The sequence below is a fragment of the Cryptomeria japonica genome, chromosome 10, assembly GCF_030272615.1.
Source record: "Cryptomeria japonica chromosome 10, Sugi_1.0, whole genome shotgun sequence".
In the NCBI taxonomy this organism is placed as follows: domain Eukaryota; kingdom Viridiplantae; phylum Streptophyta; class Pinopsida; order Cupressales; family Cupressaceae; genus Cryptomeria; species Cryptomeria japonica.
Window position 1 is genome coordinate 14,535,305 of NC_081414.1, and position 18,196 is coordinate 14,553,500.

Here is an 18,196-nt window from a genome sequence, read left to right on the forward strand (position 1 = left end):
GTCATTGATGTCAACATGTGTGTGTGTAGGGCTGATTTGATGAAGTTGCAGAAGAGACCATTGTATTACCATTGATATCAACAAGGTCATGTCAACATTTGCAGTACTGGACGACGATGCAAAGAGATGCAAAGGCATGCAAATACATCAAATTTGATAAAGATGTAGGTTGATAGTTCTCAAAGAAAGATTAGATTGATAGAGATAGTATTGTCCCAGGTTGGCAAAGGTGAGCAGATTTCATTGTGTATATGTGTAGGTTGAACAAGCATGGAGTAAGCTAAGGAATCTTGTCAAAGACCACAAGATACAGAGAAGATAAGTGCCACAAAGATAACACACCGTGTTAGTCTCACATGGAGATATAGAAGGCAAGCATGGGATGTGCTATTGGGATTGGAAATTGAACGAAGAAGTCATCAACCATTGAGTTAGTAAGGGATTGTGCAATCTGGTCCGACTTATGTCACAACCCTCCTTTATCACTTTTGGATTTAAAATACAAACTCTATTATATTTTTTTTGGATAAGCTATTTAAATGATTGAATGAATATTATAAAAAGGATAAAATAATAAAACTCACACACACACACACATGGAAAATATACATTTTTTTTAATTATTTATTTGGTTTTCCTCATCCAATTATGACACATGTTGTAAGAAGAATAAGAAGCTTCTAGAGGATTCTCCACCACTTTGCATGTAACTCCTCCCACTAAGTTTAATCAATTTGCATGAAGTCCAAAATTGGGAAAGAATCTCCTTTTTTAATTAATTTCTCTAGATAGTGGAATTAAGAGATTTTTCTTATAAAATTATATGGAAGTTCAAAGAAGGGAGTTGATTATGTTTGGAAGGAAATTTTCCCAAGTTTTTCTTTGGTAGTCTCATTTTTGTTGCAGGATTTTAAGTTGTTGCTTTGGAAAAATCTCTCTCAAGTTGCAAGGAAGGATCAAGGATAGCTAAAGGATCCAACATCAAGCTTCAGAAAACCAGGTTCTCTCCTTTGTCAAATGAGAAATTTATATTATCAAAAGAAAATATAGCTTCTAGATCTCCTTTCAAAAGTTTTATTTGAGTATAAATCTTTTTCTTCTTATTTAGGAATAAATAGTGATAAAATTCTTCCACACAATGCAAGTAAAGGATAGTTCTATTATTTATTTTATTTTCCTTAAGAAATATGCACATAATCTTGCTTTTGTTTTTCCAAGATTTTAGATTTATGCAAAAAAAAAATCATAATTCCTTTATTCTTTTAAAATCTCTTTTTCTGGAATAAAACTCTTCCCTGTGTGATTGAATCTTAATCTTTATCTCTAATTCATTTCTCTGAAAATCTGAATCTCGTTCTTAAAATAAAATTTCTCTGTGAAAATTAGTTGAAATGAGAGGAATAGTTTTTTCGCTGTGAATAATCCTCTGTGATATTCTCATTTGTTTTCCTTTATCTGGTTATATCTATTTTCTCTGTAAAAATTAGTTGAAGTGGAGGGACAGATTTGCTGAGAATAATCCTCTGCATTGCTTATCATTTGGTTCCATTATTATTTTTGTGTCTGGGAATCCACTTCTCTCTGAATAATAGCTGAAACTAAGGAATAAATCCCTTTGAATAAACTCTCTGTGTTAATTACTCTTATATATAAATCCTTATTGCCTTCATTTTGTATGCTGGTTAAACTCTACTCTCTTGTTTAAATAAATTAGAACTGGAAATCGTATATATATATATATATATATATATATATATATATATAGTAATTATAAATCTCTTTCATACAATGTAAAAGTGTTTATTGTTGGATGTGTGGTACCCAACACTCTGCATGAGGTATTGGGCCGCAGGCGGAGTTAATACTCCGTAGGGGGAGTGGTACCGTTACGGTACCCTCCACTAGCCTGCGATCACTGCTGCGGCAGTGGCCACAGGGTAGTGGAGGGGACCGTGGGGTCCCCCTCCCACTCATTCCTTTTTAATGCCAATACAAACTTGACTAATGGTTTCGTTAGATTTTTTTTGTATAAAGTTTTAAATAATTAAATCCTTTTTTTTATACGTATAGTTTTAGTTATTAAAATTTTGAACTTAGATAAATTTTTATTTAGATTTTAGTTTTAGCAAATTATAAATTGTAATTAATTATATCAAATTTTGTATTAGAACCTTTTGATCCACTTAGCAATTAATCCCCATTAAATGATTGAAGCTAAAATTTTATTTTGGGATTAGTGGCTTTATAAGCGACATTCTCGCATGTAACTTACACTGCCTCTGCCTCATGCAAATTGCTTCACATTGATTACATTTATTGGTGTTTCTATCTCCATGCAAGTTTCACGTTTAATTATTATTATGCAAGTATTCCTAATTGTTATTATGCAAAGTTATACTCCAAGGTTTTGAATAATAAATAACGTTAATTATGGTTTTTATTCTATGTAATTCATCAAGTAGTTATTTCAATTAATTAAGCTTTACAATATTTAAATTTTATGCATTCAAATTGTAATTATTTTCAAGCATGATGTTTTCGTAGTTAGAAAACTAAATAAAGGAAGTTGGAAAACCAAAACCAAGTAGTGTTCGGTATATACAGTGCCTCTAGGTCACGCTTACGGGTAATGCCATCGTGTTGAACTACTGCACTTAACGCCTAATAAAGCTACATCAACGACGTTTGTGGCATCGTCCCTATAAATCATCGGAGAGTAATAAGGGGCACTTGGAAGTTAAAATCCAAAGGGCGGGTAATCCCCCTTGGATCGATAATCTAATAAGATAATTTTTTTTAAATGATTTTTCATTCGTTGAGAGAAACCATAATAAACCCCTTTTAGGGTTGGTTAAGTAAAATGATTTTATGAAATTGATTTTAATCTTGAAAGGATATTGGTGATTGGCAATTCGACCAAGGGTGACGCTCATGATAGGTGTTAGGATGTAGTTGTTAGGCCACAAACAATAGGCCATCTCGAGCCTTTGTTTAAGCGCTACCATCGTGGGTAGCAACCGCAGAGAAACTATCTGGGACATTGACCCTAGAAAGGGTTGCATACCCACAAATCAATTTACATCAAACCATAGAGTAGAAAATAGAACTACATACTTTACGCCTTGATCTCGTGTCGAAGCGGGTATGTAGGCAGTCTTGGGACGGAGTTGTCCCTCGTACTCAGGCGTTCGTGGGTGGGGTCTAGGCTCGGTAAAGAAAGGTCGAGTAAGAATCCCATTTTGAAAGATAAGATAATTAAATTGGAAAAAGTAATTCAATGCATACTTGGAAGGAATCCCGTATGGATTCGCTTGATTTCCCGAGGCTTTAAGCCAAATTTCGAGGCGGAATTCAAGCTTGTATTATGTTATTAATTACTCCTAAGGACGACGACCTCGGTGCACTTCTGTTAGAAGAGTGTAGTACTTAGTGAGTGACTCAGGACCCGAATGGTCCCGATGAGTCTAAGTCTCTGGCCAGAGCACCTCCTATCCCAATTGGATAGATGCCTACCCCGTATGGGTAGATGCCTATCCTGTATTGGATAGATGAAATATTATGTCCCGTATGGACAAATGCCTAAACCGTATGGTTAGATGCTCATCCCGGATGGATGAATGCCTAATCCAAATGGATGGATGTCCAGAGTATGCAATTGAATAAAACATAATGATTAAATTAAACACACACAAAAAAAGAATACTCAATTTTGTTGAGTTAATTATGGTGGGTTATTACAACTTAGAAAAAGTATATCTGAAATTGTGTATAACATGCCATGTTAGTCACATGCAGTTACAGGGAGTGTCAGCCGCAGTTGCATATAACACGTCATGTTAGTTACACAAATGTTACAAGAAGGGCACATAACTCGCAGGTTATTGCTAGTGCTATCTCATGGTCAACTATCTACATTGACCAAAGGGCTATTGTGAAACTATGTTGGTGAAGTGCATAACATGATGGTTATGTGAGTGAGATGTTAATAACACGATGGTAATGTGACTGCAAATGTCAATAACACGATGTTTATGCGACAAGGGATATCAATAACATGAGGTTATTGATCTTCACCATTTCACAAAATGGTAAGTGTCTATCACCATCAAATCCAATGATCAGTGTTCTTTCGTGAGGAGATTTTGTGTCAAAAAGGAGTGGCCAAGGTGCAATGACAGTTGTTGATTCAAAAAGCTGACCCCACTTTGATCAAGCTGGTAGATAACTGTGCGGAGGTTAGTGGTCCCTGTGTTGGTGGATGTAAGGTGGTTGGTATGCAGCTAATGTGGCGCTGACATGACAGAACCTTAGCACTTGGCAGAAAGGTCTTCCATGGTTGGCTACGCTTCGAGTAGTCCCAGGTGGGTGACATGGTGATGAGATGACAAATCCTCGACACTCAACAGGGGAGTCTTCTAAGGTTGGTTGATCCCCGAGTGGTCCCGAGCGGTTGAGGTGGAAAATAACATGGCAGCATTCGAGATGTGTGTGTTGTGCCAACATGTCACTCGACACTCAACAAGAAGTCTTTCTTCCTTTTGTCGAGCCCCGAGTTGAGTCCGAGATGTGTGTGATGTGCTAGCGTGTTTGCTTGACACTCAGCAAGGTGGTTCTCTCTGGTTCACAAGCCCCGAGTGGATGAGTTGTCGCGCCAGCGTGGAGCATGTGTTCATGTTGGGGCCCACAAGGAGGTTTGTCACATTGCGGAGTTTTATGCAATGCGATAGATGAAGTGTCCATGCAGATTGTTGAAAAAGGTTGAGTGGGCAAATGATTTGATGCATGTATGCGGCCCAATAGATGAAGTGTCCATGTGGCTATTGACTACGGTTGACCAGATAATTTGGATAGCTAATGGTTGTTTTGAAGGGCACATAACACGCGTTTTAGTCATAGTGCAAATTCAACAGTTTGTGCAGCCTGATTGTTGACTTGTCCACGTGGGCAGTTGACGATCTTTGATTGGATGACTTGGACGAATGGTTGAAAGTTTTTTAAGGTTTTTTTTACATTAAACCATAAAGTGATAAAACCCTAAGTATGGGTTTTGATCGACAGAGATGATTTTGTTGCCATGATTGTATGCCGATAGACTCAGAGGTCCACGTGGTGTCTAACCGACATTGACCAGATGATTGAAGAGATGCGACTTCCAAGCAGTAAAAAATGAAGTCATATATGCAAAAGTCGGTACTTGCAGAGTTTTTAAATGAGATAGTTAGGACAGATCGACAGAAGAATGAAGAATGCATTAATGGTGATCAAGTTGCTGACTGAGTATGTGGCTCGAGGAAGGTTATCTGATCTCATCAGGCAGATGAAGATTACTAAACTTAGTAATCAGTACATAGAGAATGATCAGAGACAGAAATAATGCATTCAATGTGGGCGACTATTTGTCTGAGTGTTTGTACAAAGAATCCAATCACCTTGCCGAGATGATTTCTCTGAGGCCAAGAAGATCAAATTTGAATTCCATTTTTGGAGGAAAACCTTGTATGCCAGATGTGACCAAGAGAAGATAGCTTGAGATGAGATGTGATAGAGGTAGGCATGTAGAGCTAGTAGAGATAACGAGATAGACAGACAACAAAAGAGAAAGGTGGTGAATTGGGAGAAGACGAAGTGAGCCGCCATTTTGCAGATGTGTGTGGAAAGATAGTTGTAGAGCAGAGAGAAGACAGAGAAGAGAAGCAATGTGGATAGATAATAGAGTACAAAAGAAAGAGAGGTGAGTGTAGATAACACAGTGGGTTATACACATTGTGAGAGGCTGAGTAGGAGTGACCAGGGTAGAAAGTAGAGAACTGTTTTTAGAGACAAAGAGAAGAGGAAGAGAAGAGAACAAAAGGTTGGCAGAAGGGGTTGATAGCAGAAGAATATAGAGGTAGACATTAGAAAGTGCAAAGGACAGATTTGAAGAGAAGCAGATCAAAGTGCAAAAAGATCAGTAAGGCAGAAAGGGAGAACTATTTGTGAGTTACAAAATTTTATTTGTAACAAGGCAATACACTTCGTAATCCTTTCATTCACTGTAAATCTCTAAGTGGGTACTCAAATCCAGGGGTTGGTGCTCCTTTGTGTTGGTGCACATAAAGCCAAGGGTTGGTGCCCATAAACTTCAGGGGTTGGTGCTCCTTTGGTTTGGTGCCCATAAATGTTGTAATCAGTGATTTAATTGTGAGGTTGGATTGGAGTAGTAGAATCCAACAACATTTCTCACCGAGGTTTTTCCCCACCGTGGGTTTTCCTCGTACATTTGGTGTTATGATTTTGCCTTGTGTGTGTGTGTGTTTAAATGTATTTGATATCTTTGCTCATATTTTACCGATTTATGTTATTAGAGCTTAAATCATTTAGATAAGTTAAAGTTTTAAGATTACCACTGATTCACTCCCCTCTCGGTGGTTCATAGTGTTCCTTCAATTATTTAGTTGATAGTTCGTAGAGGTTGAAGAGTGAATTCAACGGTCTAGGGCACAAGGATTTAGACACTTGGAACATATTTTCGATGATTGATGATGAAGAGATTGTAATAATTATTCTTAGTAGAATTCATGAGGAATTTATCTGGCTTGTTAGACTGTATTTAATTTCAAAGGAAGTACTAAAAATTGTGATAAGGTTATGCATGACCGGAGAAGTACTTATGCTGAAATCTATAAAAAATGTTGAGGTGAATTGTTTGACCGGAGTAATTTCAGATGGAAGAGCATTAAGAATTGATACTGTTAGGGATGTGGACATTAGGTATGCACCAATGGGGATATCTTACAAAGTCTATTACAGGAACAAAGAAGGTTCTTGTGTATCTATCGTAGAGCATGTGGCTTATAAGATGGTTAAGGAGAATACGAAATATAATATGTGTGAGATTCTACAATGATAATTGTTAGACAACATCAAAATGACAAAGAGTGACATGTGTCCATTCTGGTATGGTTCTATGATTGTTTGTTTAGTTTTACATTTTCAAAATGCTTTGCTCAGTGTTGAAAACATTGCATGGAGAAGCGATATGACCATTGGGTTGTAGATAAAAGCTTATTTAGATGAATTGGATGATTGCTAAAAAATGTGTAAAAATTTCTTTGAGAAGCTCAAAAGTGTCTTGATTTTGAGGAATCAGATGCCTCCTAAGGTTACATATTGGTATGAGAATGACATTGTATTTTTGGTAGATAAAGATAATTACTTTTTGGAAGTTGTGGTTCCAAGAGTTTCTTGGATAACTCTATTATCCTATGAAGTGTCTAAAGATGAATGCATGAGTTTAGTAGAAAGATATTTTAAAATGTCGAAGGATCCAAATGCAAAAAAGTTTGGAACGAAAGAAGAGATTCTTGGAAAGTCCAGAGTGATGAAGACTGAGAAAATAGAAAAGAAAACAAAGAAGCTATCTATAGAGGCTTCTGCCCCTGGTTCTAAAACTCAAATGAGTAGAAAAAAGATTCCGGAGAAGAAGGATATTGAGCTGGTGACTATTGACAATAATAAAGAAGAAGAGAAGGTAAAACCAAAAGTTGTTTGGAGTAAGGAAGCAATAAATGTACAAAAAGGTGATGACGAGGTAACTAATGATGATGAGCTTACGGAAGAGAAGGTGCTTGAAATGATTTGAAAGTCTGGTGGCGTGCAGACTATTAGTGATTTATATCACAATTATGTATCTTATGAGCAAGATATTATTGAGAAGGCATTTGTGAAGTACTTAGTTCTAAGTAATTTAGTTGCTACTGATGTTTTTGATCATCTTCTGAAGGAGCTTATGGAGATTCTTGTTGAGAGGATGGTTGAAGATGATTATAGTGTTGTTGTGGAAGGTTTTACTGAAGCAAATTTGCAAGAAAATATGATAGAGAAATGTAGGAAAGCACATCAGCTATTGATTCTTAATTTAACGATTTTTAGGAAATCTATGGAGGTGGCTGAAATGTTGTATGGATATTGTTTGAGGTGGCTTGCTACCACATAAAAGTTCAAAGATGAAATTGATCGAATTGAGTCTCAGTTAGTTGAAATGGCCAAGTACTATAAAGTTTCTACAGATGTCTATGGTAAGGGAAGAGACAAGGCTTGAGAATTGCATGATCAGTTAGCTCTAAGAAAGAGACAAAGAGATGAGTACATGAGGATGTTTGGAGAGTTGCGAGCTGACATGGAATTGAAACTTTCTTCCTATTCAAGATTGTTAGCTGATGTAGAAAGTGTTGAGAAGGATGCTAAGAATATAGATTCTTTTGATGATACAGTGAACAAATGCATTGAGTATGTGTGCCAGAGAGGGATTCTTGTTGTTGCTACTCATGCCTGGAATGCCTCAATGATCAAATTGAAGAAACAATTCAAAGATATTTGGCTAGGTAATTCTTAATGACTTTGTGTTATGTTTCCTTGGTTTGACCTTTGTCCTTGATGTCAAAGGGGGAGAAGGATACTGAAAAATGTTTTATATCCTCTTTAGAGGATTGTTGTAGTTAGGGGAGTTGTTTGAGTTGTTGAAAATATTTTTGGTTGTTTGCCATCAATGACAAAGGGGGAGATTGTTACAAATATATGCTTTGTTGTCATTGATGTCAAACAGTGTGGTCCAGATGGGTTCTAGTTCAAACATCAATAGAGTTAAGCTACAACATTAGAGTATTTGCAGTTATGTTATTGGACCGGAGGTTACTGTGATTGGTTCCTTGGTTTGGATGTGGATAGGTTGTGTTGACAATTGATCCAATTGGTATCAGCTCATTTTTTATGGAGAGGATAGTTGGAAGCTTGATCTTTGTGATCAGATTGTGACTTGTTTTGGTTCAGACTTCTGCAATTGTGAAATGATGTGATTGGTACATATGATTGGGTTATGTTATTTGAGTTAGACATAACATATTATTTTGGTTCGGTGTTGCATGTTTGATTTGGTTTGGCCCAGATTATGTTTTGTGTTTCATATTTTGGTTTGGTTGTATATCTTGGGTTGGAAATGTGCTTACATGTTACAATCTTTCTTTTGGCCGATGTGGTGATGATGTTTTGTTTTGGTTTGGTATATATGTAATGATTTGTTGAAAAGAAATGTGTGTGTAATATGTGAGTATGGAATTCGGTAGTGAGTGTGTGCGACTCGATGTAAGGATGTCGATGTGATCAGAGTTACTATATCAGAAGGGTTTGTGGCATAGACGTGTTAGTTGATATAGAAGTAGTGATTTGGAGATCCGGTGGTCCAGATATTTGAGTAAGGTCAAAATTTGTGCTATAAAAAAGACTGTAATTAGCATATTGAGATGCCTTTATTTGTGTAGATCTTTTTCTATAAGCTATATTTTTGTATCTTGCCTTGTTGCAATTAGCTTTAGTGTGCAATTTTCTTTTTGTATCTTGCCCTAAGAGTAGTTAGCCTCGGTTTGCAAGTTTGGAGAAGTGAGCTCCCTTTTGTAAAACATTTCTATATAGTGGATTGATTTTCTGAGTTGGTACTTGTAGTCACATAAATCTGTCCACTTAATTAAATGAATACTTAGTATTTATTTGATTATTTAACCATCAATTAATAATTAATTAAATTAATATTTAATTAATTCATCTTAACCCTCTTCTCCTATTAATTAAATAAATTATTCAATTTATTTGATTTAATTCACTTAACCAAATTCAGACCATTAATTAAATAAATAAATCATATTTATTTAATTAAACATTCTCTCACATTTAAATAAATTAATATTTATTTAAATCCCCCAAAATCCCACCTCTCACATTTAAATAAATTAACATTTATTTAAATCACCTTTATCTTCTACCCACTTGCATTTTCCTACAAATGCAAGTTGCGCAATTATTTTAAATAAATAATTTATTTAAATCACCTTTATCCTCCACCCACTTGTATTTTCCTACAAAAGCAAGTTGCACAACTATTTTAAATAAATTATTTATTTAAAATCCTATTTATCCTCACCCACTTGAAACCTTTAATGGTTTCCCTTAAAGTATTCAAACTTGATGGCTTTAAAGTCTTCAAACTTGATGGCTTCCTTCTATAGTCTTCTTAAGACTTTAATGGTTTTCCTTAAAGTCTTCAAGCCTTTAATGGTTTCCCTCAAAGTCTTCAAGCATTTTAATGCTTTATCTTCATTTTTCTCATTTAAATAAATTTATATTTATTTGAATATTTATCCAAATGCAAATTACACCATTTAATTGAAATAAATGATTTTATTTTAATTGAAAATACCAAAATTTCTCCCACTTGCATTTTCCTACAAAATCCACTTGCATGCCTAAACCCCTTCTAGAATTTTCTAATCACTTCTAAATAACCTAACCCCTTCTCTAAACTTTGTCACATTCCTAAGCAAAAGGGAAGTCACTTCTCAAACCCTCAAAGTCTTTGATAACCATTGAAGGCTTTCAACCTTCAACCACTTAATCCCCAAAGTCTCCAATAACCATTAATGGTTACCTCAAACCCTCCCACATGGTTAAAACATTTGTTTTGACTCAACCTCTATCCAACCCAAAGGTCTCATTAGGCCATTAATGCTTTGACCATGATTATCTCTTAAACATTTGCACAAAGGTTTACCCTTGGATTAACTCTTAATCCAGTGGGTAATCTTAATTTGGACTTGACCCTTAGCCTCTAGATAACCATGAGGTCTTCTCAGGCCTTTAATGCCTCCAACCTCTTCTCTCAACCCAATCCTATGTTGACACTTGTCACCATTTTATTAGTGCCAATTGTGCACATGGATCCCCAACTTTCAAACTTGGCCCTTGATTAAACCATTCAATCTTAACCCTTCATTTCTCCATTTCTTCTATAAATAGAACCCTTCTCCTCAAGCAAAAGGAGGAAGCATTAGAGTATTGTTGTTATACTGGCATTGGCATAGAGCTTTTTCATAGCATCACTATCTACTCTTGCATAGTATTTGCTTATCATATTCAACCATCTTGAATCTCCATATGGCATCCATGGCTAGTGCTAAAAGCTGAGAGCTACACTCATCTGGGACTTGGAGAGGAGAGGAACAAGGGAGGAGCAACTATGAGCATCTTGATTAGCTATTTTATTCTATGTTTATATGCTTTCTATTTCATGCTTAATATCTCTCTTGATATGCCTGTTTAGGATAATCTTTTGTTGCTAACACTAACGTTTGTTTCTTGTGCTCTTGTGTGTGTTGCCATCAAACAGATTTTCTAATCCTTTTTGCAGAGCATCAGTACTCATCATGATTTTTCTTAGTTTGGGATTTCCATATATAAAATATTGGTGTTCATGTATGAATGTTTTATCATTTAATACTCTTTAATGTAAATGTTTGGAATAAGCTTGTTGATGTAAGATTGAGTCTGAGATTTTAATCCATGTTGATTCACCCCCCACCCTCTCAACATCTAGTGTGTGTTCAACATCCTCAACAATGCCTTTGATACGAAGAGTGGAGTTGGGATTTGGAGGAACCTGAAAATAGCACAAAGGGTATTGATCTAATGATCCAATACCATTTGTAGGTGAGAAACCTTAAGTACAATTTATTTTTTTGCACTTGAACTTGTAGTAACAAATTAGAACAAAATCATAGCTTAGTGTAGAGCAAAAGATTGCAACCGACACTATAACCAAAGAAAATAGCAGAATTTGTCTTCTTAGATGTCCAAAACTTTTCCACCCTAAAATCATGTCAAATCTTATTGTACTCGAAAGAAATGCAAGGCCAATCCCTCTATAACATCATATGCCAAGTAAAAGGCTCTGTTTAAAAGGTTTGAAAAAATCACGAGTCTAGGTCCAAACATATTGAGATTTAGGACAAAACTAAAAGAGACGTTTGGAAGACTCCTAATAGCCACATAATGAAAATTGAGGGTTTTTGAAATACCCAATTGGGTTAACTTGGAACCAATGGGGAGACCTTGAATAAGAATACACTAGAAAAAACAAGGCCTAATTTGACTAAGTCAAGCCAGATAGTGTGAAACTTGCATTGACAGATTGATAACAAAAATTGCAAATGCTATTGTTGATTCAAGGTAGGCACCTTGGGTAAATGGGGAGAAAGCCATGAGTAGTCTTTGCAAAACATATAATTCCAAATGTAGTATTAGGATACCACTCCTAGTCTTTCCATCAAGATTTGCAAGATCTAACACTTATTTTGTGAACCAAATTAGTTGGGATAATTATCATTACTACATTTAAAGTTTCACGATCTTGATTGGAGAGGTGAAATTTAGCATTGGTTTCATTTCAGAATAAAAGATTATTAGTAATCTTAGAAAACAATCAAGATGCGTTTCAATTCCTTCTTTGAAAAATCTCAAATCATGGATCTAATGATTCTTGTAAGAGGATGATTTGATACTATAGAATAGTAGACCTACTATGCCTTGTATACATACCCCATCATTTTGCTTTGGAAATTAGGCGATACCCTTTTTCTATCTTTTTTTTTTCTTTTGCCATTCCTACATCTCCATTAGGGTTTAGTTGTTAGTTTATGTCATTTTTATTTTTTCCATAGTTCCACGAGGTTTGGGGATGTTTTCTTTGGGGGGACAGGGGAACGAGTCTCGGGGACAACGATACTTGGGGCCTAAGTTTGGGTACATTGGGGGGACGGTGGGGGGATGATGATGGGGGAGCAGTGTTGACATAATACATATAGTACTTGAAAATTTATTTTTAAAAAGATAAGGATGTATAATATAATAACTAGAGTCTAGTATTCAAATGACAAATGTCAAAATATCAATTATAGACATTGGAACAAGAATTTTCAATTTTTTTAATTTCATAATCATCTTAATCACGATCTAATGTTCATTAAAATTACAATCAACTAATTAAGTTATCAAGATTCAACAATGTTCAAAGTTCAAATTGTTGGAAGTATGTGTTGATGTGTTGTTGTGGTTGTCATTGATGTCAAACTTGTTATTCTGGAATGGTCCAAAATGTGTGTGGTGCAAAGCTATCTTGTTGTGTTGGTTGTTCTGAAAGTGCTTGGGTCCATAATCTGTTGGTGATGTTAAGAGTTATTGATATCTTCATTGCATATAATTTCAGTATCTTGGTTATGATGGTTCTGTGGTCCGGAAACATCTTTGTGTTCTATGGGTGTTGTGGTATTGTCGTAGTTGGTTGTGATATTCTAAGTTTGACCCATCTTTAAGTTTGCATATGATTTGTGGAAGAGTGGTTGATGTGTTATGGGTCTCATTGTAGCATCTGGAATCCAGATTTGAGTTATGTGCATTGGAGCTTATTTTTTTGATTGATGATTGTTTATATTGATGCGTAGCATGTGAATATGTTGTTGGTTAGGTCTGGTGATTGCAGATCGATGTGTTAATCCTTGGGAGATGTGTTTTGGTCCTCTCTTTCTCCTAGAGTGGATCAGCATATGTGCTTTTGGTTTAGAAAGTATATTTTGATTCAGGCTGACTTGGTCCAAGCTTTGATGATATATCTTATATATAAGGCATATGTGTGTTTAAGGAGTGTGAGGTGTGTGATATGTGAGAGTGTAGATGATGTGGTAAAGGGTGAAGATCAGAGAAAGTTTGAGTAAAGAAGAAGAGTTATGTTCGAATGATATGCAAGTTTTGTTGAAGACTGTTGCAGAGAATTGAAATAGAGTGTTGGAAGATGAGATCAGAGCTGTGTGTATTGATGTTGGTTTCTTGATGCAAAGTTCAAGGACAACTTCATGATCAGGAGATCCTTATTTTCATATCATTTTTTGTATTTTTCCCTGAGTGTCGTTAGCTTCAAGTTCGCAAGTCCTCTTTGTATCTTATCCCATGAGCAATTAGCTTTGGTGTACAAGTCAGGAGCAATGAGCTCTCTTTTGTAATCATTTCTATTCATAGTAGATATATTCTTGTGGGTTCATTCCCACCATGATTTTTTCCTGTTTAGGTTTTCCATGTATAAATATTGGTGTTCATGTGTTGATATGTATTACAATTGATTAATTTTTCATATGTTGCAGTAGTTTATTTGTTTAGACTGATTAACCCCCCCTCTCAGTCCTGCCTTGGGTTCAATACAAACTTCAAAATCTAAATAATAAATAGCAGTAGAAGTAGAGTTTAATGAATCTAATCACCCTCATGCTCCTCACCAAACTCCTCAATGTCCTCATCACTTGAATTGTTGGACCCCACATTCTCAAGCTCGTCTATACCAATACCAAACAACCCTATCTCTGTAGCATCATCATCAATCTATGATGGCACTTTTGGCTCTACATCCCGTCCAGTTGTTGGACTCTCCTTGTACATAGATGTGTTGCGGTCAATGAGATGCAACACACTATGTATCGCCACAAGCTTCTCTGCCCTCCTAGAATTAAGTGTGTTCCCCTTAATAGAGTGGATGAAGTTGTAAGTAGACCAATTTCTCTCAGCAGTAGAAGAACTAGAAACTTGGGACAACAAACGAATGGCTAGAGTAGTTATCAAAGATTTAGGCCCATGGATATTCCACCACAACTAGGGGTCCTCTTGTGACATAATCTCAAGATCTATCTTCGCTGCCTCTGAATATCCCCATAGAGTGGCAAATTTTGTCCACTCAGTATGAATCTGGCTACCCTCTGCAGGAAGATACATTTTGTCAAATGCATTAATGAATTTTTTTCTTTCACCTTAAGATCCTCTATAGGTGTAACTTTGTTTGGCCTTTACACATACCACTTTGGGTTCAATGCATAGGAAGCCATGTGTAAGAAAGTGTTGAGCTTCTCCCATCTACAATGAATGATAGGCTAAATATTCTCATTATAGAATTGCAATGTAGGGTCCTTCTCTTGCACAACAACCTTCATTTGACCAAGCATAAAATCAATTCACTCATACACCTCCCCAAATGAAGGTGCATTAGAATCCCCAAATCTAATAACCATGAAGACTGGAGCAATGATGGAGACAATAAGATTGGCAGCAACCCAAAAGAGATCATTCTTCACCACCTCCTTCACCCTCAACCCCTATTGTGTCTTTGACTTAGGCCACCTATTCCATTCTGCTATCATAACCATTAGTTGCAATGGCTCTTGCAACTCAAACGCATCCTCTCTAAGATAATAAAGTATGATGCATATTGAGTCTCTACAAGTTTTAGGAATTCCTTCTTGGAGAAGGTTCTAAAGAGTGCATGTGAAGTATGGTGGTTGCAAATAAACATCTGCACATCTCTAGCATCACTAATAGTTGATTTGATCTAATAGATTTTACCCATGTCCTTGAGTGCATTATTCATGGCATGCACACAACAAGGAGTCCACCAAATATGTCTATAGGTTTCCTCAATCATCTTCCTTGCCGCTCTACACAGATGGGCAACATCTGCCACTACCTACACCTCATTTTGTTCCCAACCTCCTCTATAGAATCCTTGAGCATCTAGAATTGAAAATGAGCACCTTTTCTATGCCCTGAACAATCAATAGCCCTAAGGAAATAAGGGTCCGTTGTAGATGTAACCATGATATTGATGAGTAGACGATGCCTAATGTGTGTCCACCCATCCATGACTATGTTGCAACCACTTGTGACCTAGGTTCTCTTCATCTTCTCCATCAAAATATTAATCTTGGAATAGTTTTGATCAAATATTGTTGTCCTCAATTTAGTCTCATCGGGTGGCACATGTGATGGTACTACCCTTATTATCTTTGCTACAACTTCCTTATAATAAGGAGAACAGGCCATGTGGAATGAAATGCCATTGGAAAAGAAGAGTTTGCCAATGGCATCATTTGCCTCATCTTTTGCTTGCATATTAAATAAATTAGCCAATGGTTGTGAAAATGGACTAGCCATCTTACGTTTACCCCTAGCCTTTGCTGCCCCCGAATTGGATAGAATTGGTGGCCTTTGAGTTTGAAAACTAGAAGAAGAAACTATTGGAACCCACTAAGCCTTATTCCTATGTGGCAAAGTACATGACGTAGGTACTTCATCTTCATTGCAGCCCCATAACTTCAACATTTCAGCCCTGTACTTCAAGTTTTTATGCACCTTCTTGCATACTTCTACACCTTTCCCTCAAACAAGAAGGAAGTGAGCATTAGTTGTAGTAATTTTTCCAAACCATTCAAGATTACACATGGTACACTTCCACTTTCTAGTGCCCCTAGCTGTCCCAAGTTGTATTGGTACCTTAGATGCAAGTTGTTTTATGGGTGATTTTGGATCAAAGGGACGCTTGGCCAATTTTTTGAGGATTTCAAAAGGGCAATTGAAATTTCCACTCTCAATAGAACTTGTTTCAATTTGACTTGCCCCTACTTCTTATGTGCTAGGTTCATCAAATTCATTTCACTATGAATCTCAACGTCCTCATCCTCACTCATGGAGTCGGAGCTCATTGTGATAGTGATAATGATGCTACAACAAACAAAGTTAAAGAAAAAGCTCAAAAAAAATTCAAGCAAACATTTTTTTTTCAAATAAATGTTTCTATAGTATAATTATAATACTTATAGTGATAATGATGTTCGGCTTCAAGCAAACAACAATTTTTTAGTTTCTCTAAGTTTTTTTCCCTAAATTTATTTGTTTCTAATGGCTGCAATTTGATTCTTGAATTAGAAATTTAAAAGTTTTGACCAATGAGCAAATGCCTACCTTCAAACTTGACTCTTGCAACAACAATGAAGAATCTTCCTTTAATCCTCCTCCAAGCTTGTTGATTCAAACTTGCAGTCCACTATCCACCTCTTGCTTCCTCAATTTTGTGGTTTCCAAGCTCAATAAATCAAATGTTTTTAACCTTTATGTGGTTGCAAATGACTAAAATGAGACTAAATGTCTCTTTTAAGAGCTTTATTCATTTTAGGGTTACAAATTTTGTGGTTTTTTGTTGTTGTTTTTGTTTAAAAATTTAACTTTTAACTTTGCTACCACGGGAGATGTTTGGGCATCTCTTGCCCCATCGAGGGATGTCTAGACGTCCACACGTCTACTTGTGGCATCTCTTCCCTGAGAGACATCTCTCTAGCCCCTGTCAATGCAAGAAATGTCTCCTTTTTTGCGAAGAGTCGTTGAAGGTGCAATGGAGAGACATTTTGGACATGTCTCCCTATCCAAGAAACGTCCCCATCTCGGAAACTTGTGGTTTTTTGGGGGAGATGTGTCCTTGTGGAACATTAATATTTTCACTTTTGTATGTGTTATTTTTTGTAAAGGCTTCGAGACTTCCTAAGTCCTTGACTTATTTTGGGCGATAGGTCCTAACACAGACTCGAAACCAATTTTTTTGGTCCCTTGTTTAGTTGGTGATTCGTGACTAAACATTTTATCACTTTCAACCCTATGCATCAATGGTTCACATATTTGGATTTTCCCGTCATGGCTTTATATTATTTTCTCCTCTTTTCTCATTAACCTTTTCCCTCTACAAATTTAGTAAGCTCAAGCTTAAGTCTCCTTGCCTTTTTAGTAATACTAGGTGAATTGATTTGGCATTCCAACTTCTTGGTTTGATCAATTGTGAATTTTCTTCACGTTCATCGTACTCCAAGTTTGTTCTTGTGATTGTTTCCTCTATTCTTTCTTCATTGTGATTCCTTGTTTTATTTTGGATAAGGTCTTTGTCTTTGCAGTATGTTAGTCTTAAGTAGGGTTTAGGCTATGTAATCTTGTGTCGTAGGTGGGTCTTCTCATTCTTTTAATTTTGGTTTTATCTTTATTCTTATTTTTCTTTCTTTTAGTATGTGATTAGTGTTAATAGATATAGTTTTTTCCTAAATTAAATGATGGTTTACAACTAGTGACCTATGAGGTTTCAAATCTAAAACTTTTAGTTTTCCCATTCATATGGTTCTTCGTGCATTAGGCCTGCAAAAGAACCTTGGACCTTAGGTTATGAATTCTAGTTTGGATCCCCATCTGGTCTTACACATATGTCTTAGTACATGAATCAATTTTTCTTGGACAAATTTAGGTGAAAGGGTTTCAACCAAAACTCTTTCACCCACTTTTTTTCACTTGAAAACTTATATACAAGTTGAGTTTTGATTGAATTTTAAATTAAATTATATTGATTTAATTATTTTTGGTGAAAGGGTTTCACTTAGGACTATTTTATTAGCCCAAAGTGTGGTGTGGATCTAAAATTAGATAATCTTAATAGACCCTTCAACTAAAATTGCATCATCATCCTAGATAATTTTGAGGTTGTATT